The sequence below is a fragment of the Ochotona princeps genome, chromosome 9 (assembly GCF_030435755.1).
Source record: "Ochotona princeps isolate mOchPri1 chromosome 9, mOchPri1.hap1, whole genome shotgun sequence".
NCBI lineage: Eukaryota > Metazoa > Chordata > Mammalia > Lagomorpha > Ochotonidae > Ochotona > Ochotona princeps.
In genome coordinates this window covers 79026908-79036351 of record NC_080840.1, presented here as the reverse complement: position 1 = coordinate 79036351, position 9444 = coordinate 79026908, and the positions used below count along the sequence as shown (strand labels likewise).

The window sequence follows — 9444 nt, the reverse complement described above, 5'->3', positions numbered from 1 at the left end:
GGTCCCTCAGACTGTGCAACCTTGGGCTAGAAGCAGCCTACTTGTTGTATTTGGGGTCCTGAGTCTGGCTCAGGGACCAGTGCTTCCCCCTTTCTCTCTCTATGCCTGGGACTGAGCTTCAGGCTGCAGCATCCCCCATCCAGGGAGGGATTTGGGCATCCCTACAAACACTTAAGTCATAGAGTTCCCATGCAGGTGAGCCTGGAAAACACTGCAAGAGGATTCCCAGGCTGTGGACACAGAGAGCTTTCCCTGTTTTTAAGCAAGAGCTGGTCCAACATAGCTAGCACCCCAGACAGGTACAGGATTGTTGACTGCTATACTTAACCTAACGAACGCATTTATTCATGATATTCAAAGGGCAGGAAAATGCTGGTTCTCCTAGGGCAATGGTGATTGCTGTTTAGAAATGAGGGTAAGAAAAGATCTATTCTAATAGACAATGAGAGGCATAAGCTGCTGAGTGTGCACATGGCCAACTATGCAGCATTTGGAGATCTGGGGAAGCAGAGGAGGAATTTCCTGTGTGAAGGGACATGTGGTGGATGGAGTGAGGTTTCATCAGTTTTGCAGTGTGAAGTTACCTGATCGTCCACACTGGAAACTGATTAGAGGAGGGGCGATCACAACTGCTGGCCCTGGAATAGCTTCTACAGACTGAGCCACCACCCTGCCCATTTGGATTGTTAAGAGGGAGTGTAACTAACTGTCCCAGTATTGACATGAAAAGGCCAGGAGAGGGGAGATGTCTGCATGGAAATCCTGAGAGTAGCTGTTGGAACACACAGGTCTCAGAGTCTTCTGTCTTCTCTCACTGCATTCTCACATGACTCAACATCATCTGAATGATGCAGTAAGAAGAGCTCTATCAAAGACACCTGCTTAAGAGTCATTACATCACCTGTGAGTTGGATACACTCAAGGCTTTCCTGTTACTCTCATTTTCTCCTGCAATTTCAGCACTTTCCTGGTGTGCTGTCAGGTGAGAGAGCTTTATTTCTGTCCTTATTGCCTTCTAATTTGCAAAGATTGGCCATTGTGATAGCTCCTTTTCTACCATGGAAGCCTTTGATGTGTACTTGAATGTAATTCAATGCAAAGAATAATAAATTCAGAAGGTACGTTATTATGTTCCAAAATGTCTGGTGAAAAATATCTTAATCCAAACTTAGGAAAGGTCATCAAAACTTGGAAAACTCTACTTTACAAAAAGTATGCACAACAATAGGTGAATTTGTTGCTGAGTTTTCCAAGACATTGTCATGGACCCTCTTAGTGAAATTAGAGGACTCGTGAAAGCCTGTAGTTTTCTGATGTCAAAATCAGTAGCTAATTCTCGGTTTTAAACTCAATGTCCTTAAATCAGCAAAAGCTTGGTTCTGCAAACTGAGTCTTAGTAATTCAGTTTAAGATATAATTCCACACTCCTATGTTCATAGCAGCACAATCAGTAATTGCAAAAACATGGAAGCAGCCAAAATGCCCATCAACAGAGGATTGGATAAGAAAGCTATGGTTCATCTACTCCATGGAATACTACTCAGCTATTAAAAAAAAACAAAATGCAGTTCTTTGTGGCCAAATGGGCCAAACTGGAAACCATAATGCTAAGGGAAATGAGCCAATCCCACAAGGTTAAATACCACATATTTGCCTTAATTTAAGATGATATGATGTTATGTATAACATGTTATGTTATGTATGTTATATGTTGTGTATAAACTAAAATTGAAATGTCAATGAGGTGGTCACAGAAGGTGGTTAAGAACTCGCATTTATTTTTAACATATTGGTTACTCATTACTATGTCAATTAATTCCATAATGATGTAAATTGTTGCTGATGGTATGTTGGAGCTTTTAATTGACTGGGATGATACTCTGCTGGCTCTGTCTCCAGACCAGAGAGGGTATACCTAAGAAGCCACTGAACTTGACTGGACAATAAGATGCTGGACTCTATGTTTGGTATATGCTTGCAATGAAAGAATCTCAACTGAACTTGAACTACGGTTAATGAACAAGGTGGAGGAATCCACCATGGTGGGAGGGTTTGGGGAGGGTTGGGGAGAATCCAAGTACCTATGAAACCGTGTCACATAATACAATGTAACTAATGAATAAAATATATATATATATATTTTATTTAAAAAAGAAGTATATGTGTCATAAGCCATAAGTAAATGAAAGTTACATATGAAAAAAAAAAGATATAATTCCAACCTGCTCCATGTTCAGCTGCTCTTATCCTGTAACACTCATTGGGATTCCTCATTGCCAACATGACTGAATCATTACTCAAAGTCATACCAAGTCTGCCTTTAGTTGCACCATGTGGCTGAAAGTCACCTTATCTTTCATAATCATAATTGAGTCCCATGATATCTTTTTTTTAAAAAGATTTATTATTATTGGAAATCCCGATATACAGAGAGGAGGAGAGACAGAGAGGAAGATCTTCCATCCGATGTTTCACTCCCCAAGTGAGCCGCAACGGGCCGGTGCACGCTGATCCGATGCCGGGAACCAGGAACCTCTTCCGGGTCTCCCACGCAGGTGAAGGGTCCCAAAGCTTTGGGCTGTACTCGACTGCTTTCCCAGGCCACAAGCAGGGAGCTGGATGGGAAGTGGAGCTGCCGGGATTAGAACAGGCGCCCATATGGGATCCCAGGCGTTCAAGGTGAGGACTTTAGCTGCTAGGCCATGGCTGCCGGGCCCAAGTCCCATGATATCTTCAGAAACATGAAACTGTATATTACACATTGCTTCTCCTGCTTTTTGTTCATGTATTTAATTGGAAAATCAATGATGCATTTGTAATCACTAATGAATAGATATTTGTCAAATAGTCAAAGAACCACTTGACATGTGGTTCTTTAAATGTGAGAACTATTTGATTCTTTAGGAAAGAACTGAGGGTGGGAAGAAGTTCTTGCTCATTCATCCCTCTGAGAAGGGCTAATAGAAACAGTGGCATCTCCAAATGTGGGAGCCACATTCTAAATGGAAAAACAAGAATTATGGATTTCTGCTCTGTTGGTTAAGTCTACTTTGTATGACTATGATTCAGGTTCAACTCTTTGTTCCCGGTAGTGACATGAAGCACAAAACAGTGAGAAACCAAACTCAGCTGTCAGAATTCCTTCTCATGGGATTCTCAGAGGACCCAGCACTGCAGCCTCTCATCTTTGGGCTGTTCCTCTCAATGTACCTGGTCATTGTCAGTGAAAACCTGCTCATCGTCTTGGCCATCCTCTCAGACCCCCACCTCCACACGCCCATGTACTTCTTCCTCGACAACCTGTCCTTGGTGGATGTCTGCTTCACTGCCACCACCATCCCTAAGAGCTTGGTGAACATCCAGACACGGAGCAGAGCCATCAGCTATGCAGACTTCATCACACAGATGTTCTTCTTTCTGCTATGTGGAGGCCTATGACAGGTTTGTGTCCACATGTCACCCCCTGTACTACATGGTCATCATGACCCCCCTTCTCTGTGTGCAGCTGGTTCTGGTGTGCTGGGCATTGGTGTACTGAATGCCATGCTACACATCTTCATGGTTTTGAGGCTAAGCATCTGCACACACATGGATATTCCCCACTTTTTCTGTGAATTGAATCAGGTGGTCCAACTCTCCTGTTCTGACACTTTTCTAAATGATCTCATGATTTATATTGTATCTGTGCTGGTGGGAGGAGGTCCCCTGGCTGGAAACCTATATTCCTACTCTAAGATCATCTCCTCCATTTGCGCCATCTCATCAGCTCAAGGGAAGTATAAGGCCTTTTCCACCTGTGCCTCTCACCTCTCCGCCATCTCTCTATTTTATGGCACAAGTTTAGGTGTGTACCTCAGTGCCAGTGCTGCCCCAAGTTCAGTCTCAACTGCAGTAGCCTCTGTGTTGTACACAGTGGTCACCCCCATGCTCAACCCCTTCATCTACAGCCTGAGAAATGCAGACATGAAGAAGGCTCTGACAAGATTATTAGCTCATAAACTACAGTGGAATGCTTGGTGTTGGGGCTGATAGGTGTCAATGACCTCATATCTCAAGTCTCAGTGTCAGACACACTGATTCATTTATTAGAGGAAGAGGCAGAGTCTGTTAACTGTCTCTGTTATTATTACTATTAAGATTCTGTGTGTATGCTGCAAATGAATGACCCATTGCACTATACTGTGTGTTATCTCTTGTAGCTCAACACACTATCTTTCTGATATTTTTCATTTTCCCACACTTATTGTCACCCTTTTTCCAGAAATACAAAGGGACTCAAACAAATTCATGGAGAGATGGATGTTAATGAAGTGATTGTCTATGTCCTAAAAAACCTTTCAATTCCATTTGTATTTTTATACTGCCCATGCTACTTTTTACAATGGATTCCTCTACTTTTTAAATTCTATTTTAGCTACCAAATAAACTGGTCTTTTTGTACTTGCCTATTTCAGTATGTGTATTGGTCTCCAGTTGCACTGAATTTATTGTAAAAAGACAAGATTTCATTCTTTTTTATGGGTGATTGGCATTCCATTGTATATGTGCACCACATGCATTGTTGACAGGAATCTTAATTAGTGTAAGCATTACACATGCTCCTTGAATCGCATGAGGTTAAATGTGTAGAACTGAATTTTCCACGTTTCTCATTATATAAATCCCTGTCTAATAACATCATAGGGCACTATGTAATGTTCTTCTTCTTAGCTTGGTAGTTTATTTTTCAGATATCCTACATAAAGAATCATTATAGTAAAAACTTTAGATGTTCTATTCCAGCTACATGAAAAATAAATATATTTTATGCTTTTCTTCATATGTGAGAGCTAATATCTAATACAAACAAAAAATCTGTGATGTATAAGAATGAAACTGGCATCTTCTGATTTGATTAGTTTATTAACTCTTGTCAATACTCCTGTACAGCAGATTTTCTGCTTTTTACTTGTCATTATGACTTTGATTAAAACCTTGAAATTACATTACTGTAAAAAAAATTCAAGTAAAAAAGGAAGGAAGAAGGTGAGATGGTAGCAAGGAAGTGTGACTAATTTCTTAGAATTGTATTTATGAAATACCTGAAGCCTGTTCTCTTTATATGCATAAAAATATTAAAAATAAAATGTTCAAAAGTCATAAGAACATGCCCATCCATTTGTAAGCTTGTGTAGTTCAATGCTGCTATCCTTGGTGCTGGGATAGAAACTTTATGAGGAATCACCCCAATTCTGAGTGCTCCACAGGAGCAGTGGGCAACTTCAGGAGGCATGCACCTCAAAAACCTCCGCTCACCCAGAAGAAGCAGAAGAGACAACAGATTAGGTCTGGCTAGAATAACCTCCATCCCTCGTGTCTGACAGGGTCAGCAGGAGACTTCAGGGGGCCTGCGCGGGGTGCTATTGCCTCTACTCACCCAATGGTGGCAGAGTTGACTCCAGGTTGGGCAACCCAGTTGCCAATGGTGCTGGGTGAAGCCCTAGGGCTGACCAGTGGTGACACACTTGGAGAATTGACATGTGGGCTTACATGAGGTATGAGCTATGGCACAAGTGAGGCTGAGCGGGGACTTCAGGTTTCATATCCAGGAGAGGAGTGACTACTGAGGGACATGCATTAAGAAGGCCACTATACTTTCAAGGAAGCGAGGGTGCAGAGATCAATCGGTTTCATGCAGGTGCAGCCCCGGCTGTCATGACCCATTGGGAGTAAGCCAGCTAATGGAAAATCTCTCCCTCTTTCCCTCTCTCTTTTTGTCTCTTTGTATTTTATCTTCTTTAAAAATATGACACAAAATAAGTAAAGCATTTCTTCCTTGACAGTTGTTATTCTTTATTTTGGCAATTAACTAAATTAGTTCTCATCTTTCATTTTTAGATTCCTGTGGCCATTTCAGAGGTTCTTTTACACAGCCTAGTATTAGTTCAGTGCTTTTATTTTTTATCTCAGTTTCCTTTACCAAAAAAAAAAAAAAAAGTCAAATGATTTAAAATACAGGGTACCAAACTTTGAAGTAAATGTGTATAACTAAAGGAAAAAAAAAAAACAAGGAAATGCAAAAACACAACTACACATAGATTTTCAAAATACATGTTTTCTAACCAGGGTTAACTTGCTTCTGTTAAATATCTATTTAGTTTTTATTTGTAAGAGTGAGAGAGAAAGTGTTAGAGAGAGACAGAGAGTGAGATCTCCTATTTACTAAGTGATCAAAACATCTAAAATGAGACCAACTCAAAGCACATGTTTGGCAGAGGCCAAACCCTTCCACTGCAAGCCATCTTCCACCACATCCTCGGGCATGTTGCAAGGACAATGGTTCAGACATGGAGCACAACTGCCTAGGCTGCCTTGTCCTAGGTAAATGTTACAGTGCTAGGAGAAAAAGTCCTGGTAGGGATTCTGGGCCTGGTCAATGACATATTTATTTTAACTATGCCACTATGCCAGCAAAGTTTTTCATTCTTTTTTTTTTTCTTTCTTATTTAAATTCTAAGTGGAGAAGCAGAGGAACTCCAGGCTAGGACATGTCACCATGGAGCCAGGCGGTGGGATGCAGGAGTGCTCAGCTTGCCTACTTTGATTGAGCAGTGGAGATGGATTTGTGGATGCCTGGTACTCTGATCTGGTAAACTCTTAGTGAGAATACAAGTGTATATTTTTGTTCATTTATAACATTGTGTTTTGTATTTTGGATGGAAGTTGTCTTATGTTAGAGAAAACATATGATACTTGTACTTTTGGGATTGGCTTAAGTGTCTGATGTATCCTTCATCAGACACATGCGGTATATATCTCACAGGCATTTTTTTTCATGTGATCCAGCAATCTCACATTAGGATATACATCCCTAAAGGACATGGGCACCTTGTATCAAACACATACCTGCGATGTCATGCTTAGAACTGTGCTGTTTACAACAGACAAAATAGAGAATTAAACAAAGCATTCATCATCAGATGATTGAATAAAACAGATGTGGTAAAAATACACAGTAGAATATTATTCAGCTATTAGGAAGAGCAAAGTTTTATATTTTGCAACAAAATGCCTGAAACCAGAGGACATTGTTGAAATAACCTGGGCACTAAAAGACAAGTATTGCATGTTCTGCCTTAGACGTGGGAGTTAATATTAAAAAAAAAAGTGTAAGACATGATTGTTTCTACAAATATGGTTTGTTACTCTGTGTTTATGCACTTATTAAAGCAAGGTTTAATAAAATCATACTGCTATCTTTTCAATGCAATGTGAATACTTGGAGATGGACTGTCCATGGGGTCATGGTCATACTTCCCAACCTGATAATTGCTTATAATTTTGTCTATTCTTGTATTGAACTAGAATCATTTTACCTTCTAGGTGCTTAATTTTATTTGGTGCTTTATTAAGCACTTCACTGTAATGTAAATTAAGTGGTTTATTACAGGAGGGGGTCACAAGTTAGTAATAATGCATCATATATTTAAAAAAACCACAAGTTTCTCTAGGTTGCTAATGCTAATAAATGGTAACTCTTTAGGTGATTGATACATCAATTACCCTATTTGTTAATAAAACGATGAATAATATATAGCAGGTTTCACACTACTCATGAATTGATGAAAATTACGAAAAAATACATCCCTTTGTGTTAGCAAATGCTTTATAATGAGGAACTCAATGAGTGGTCTTAATTGCCGATACGATTTCTACTTCCTGAATGCTCAGGGCTGCTGGTTCTGAGTCAAATAGAGAGCTTCTTCCCCTTTGAGAAGAGGGAAATGACAACCTTATGCCAACATCAGGGGCAGTGGACCCAGCATACCTCTAGAATGCAAATACTGAGGATGCAATCAGGGCAGATTCTTTGGGAGGAAACATCAACCAAGAGGAAGTTTGCCTTAGAGCTTTGACCTCTGGGATGCAGCAGAGTTCCCAGAGTAGGGGCAATTGACACTGGGCTCACCTGACTTCCACACAGTCTCTTGGGAACAGAGAATGAGCAGGAAGGTTTCTTTCTTCTCAGACCAGGGAATTCAGGTGATTAGAGCCTGGTACACCAAGAGGGACATGGGCCTAATGAGCAGAGACAGGGCTGTAAATCCTCACTCTGCTGCTCGTTCTCACAGAGTAGATCCTCAGCCCTGATGCCCCACAGAGTTCCTACTGGAGTCTTGATCTGACGGGGGACCAGGCCTGCACCGCTTCCTGCTGTCTCCTCTGTGACCTTCAATCTTCAGCCTCCATCATCAGCCTCCCTGGGAGCATTCCCACTTCGCTTCAGAGACCCTCCACCCACACAACCCCTCCAGCTGTGTCTGAGAGCTCGGCAGGTACCAAAGGATAGACTCTTAGAGAATGGGTGCTCAGGGCGGTAACTCAAGGCCACCCAATGGGATATGCCAATCTGTTTCAGATGAAGAGGTGACACAGTTTGGCTACTGGATAAAGTGGCTACTGTATTTGCGGCTATGAGGATAAATAGCAATGTCCATTAAGATAGCAGCTGATGTGGGCCCGGCGGCGTGGTCTAGCGGCTAAAGTCCTCGCCTTGAACGCCTGGGATCCCATATGGGCGCCGGTTCTAATCCTGGCAGCTCCACTTCCCATCCAGCTCCCTGCCTGTGGCCTGGGAAAGCAGGAGAGGACAGCCCAAAGCTTTGGGACCCTGCACCCGCGTGGGAGACCTGGAAGAGGTTCCTGGTCCCGGCATCGGTTTGGCGCGTACCGGCCCTTTGCGGCTCACTTGGGGAGTGAAACATCGGATGGAAGATCTTCCTTTCTGTCTCTCCTCCTCTCTGTATATCTGGCTTTTCAGTAATAATAAAATCTTTAAAAAAAAAAAAAGATAGCAGCTGATGGGTGATGTTAGAGTGACTGACAGAGAAGCTATTAATTTTGAGATTCTGCATGAGAGAAATGCTTTCTCCTGTTAGCTTTAGAATAAGATATTGCTTGAAGTACAACTTGCAACCGACTTTCCAAAAACTTCTCTAACTGGCCTTTCCTATGAAAAGAAATACACAGACCAGGAGAAAAGGGCTGTGACACTTAGAACAGTGAGACCACAACTCGGTGATCACATGCTTTTGGAAAAGAGTTTTAGTTCAAGCCCCTGATCCTTTTCCAAAGTCTATTAAGTGTAAAGGTGACTTGGATGATCCCTGCAAATGCTTCGCTTCTACACATGCCCCTCGTTCTGGTTCTCTGTGCCTTGGCAGGCTGTTTCTAGCCCTACCTAGGAACCAGCTAGAACATAGCATCACCCACCTGGAATCGCTTCACCTAATTTCTTTACCATCATAATGTTCACTGGTTTTCAGATGATATCTCCATTACCAGAAGACATGTACCTGGTACTCCTTTTCTGTGAACAGTGCTGGGAATATGGTCAGAAGTCAAGTTATGCTACACAAGTGCAAGGCAATTTCTTAGTTTTTAAAAGATTTATTTATTTTTATT

The 9444-nt window shown here is 41.6% G+C and overlaps 1 pseudogene; it reads left to right on the top strand.

The window, feature by feature from the left end:
- The first annotated feature begins 3060 nt into the window (after window positions 1–3060).
- Window positions 3061–4029, top strand: LOC101527528 (olfactory receptor 7A10-like; annotated as a pseudogene).
- The last annotated feature ends 5415 nt before the right edge of the window (window positions 4030–9444 follow it).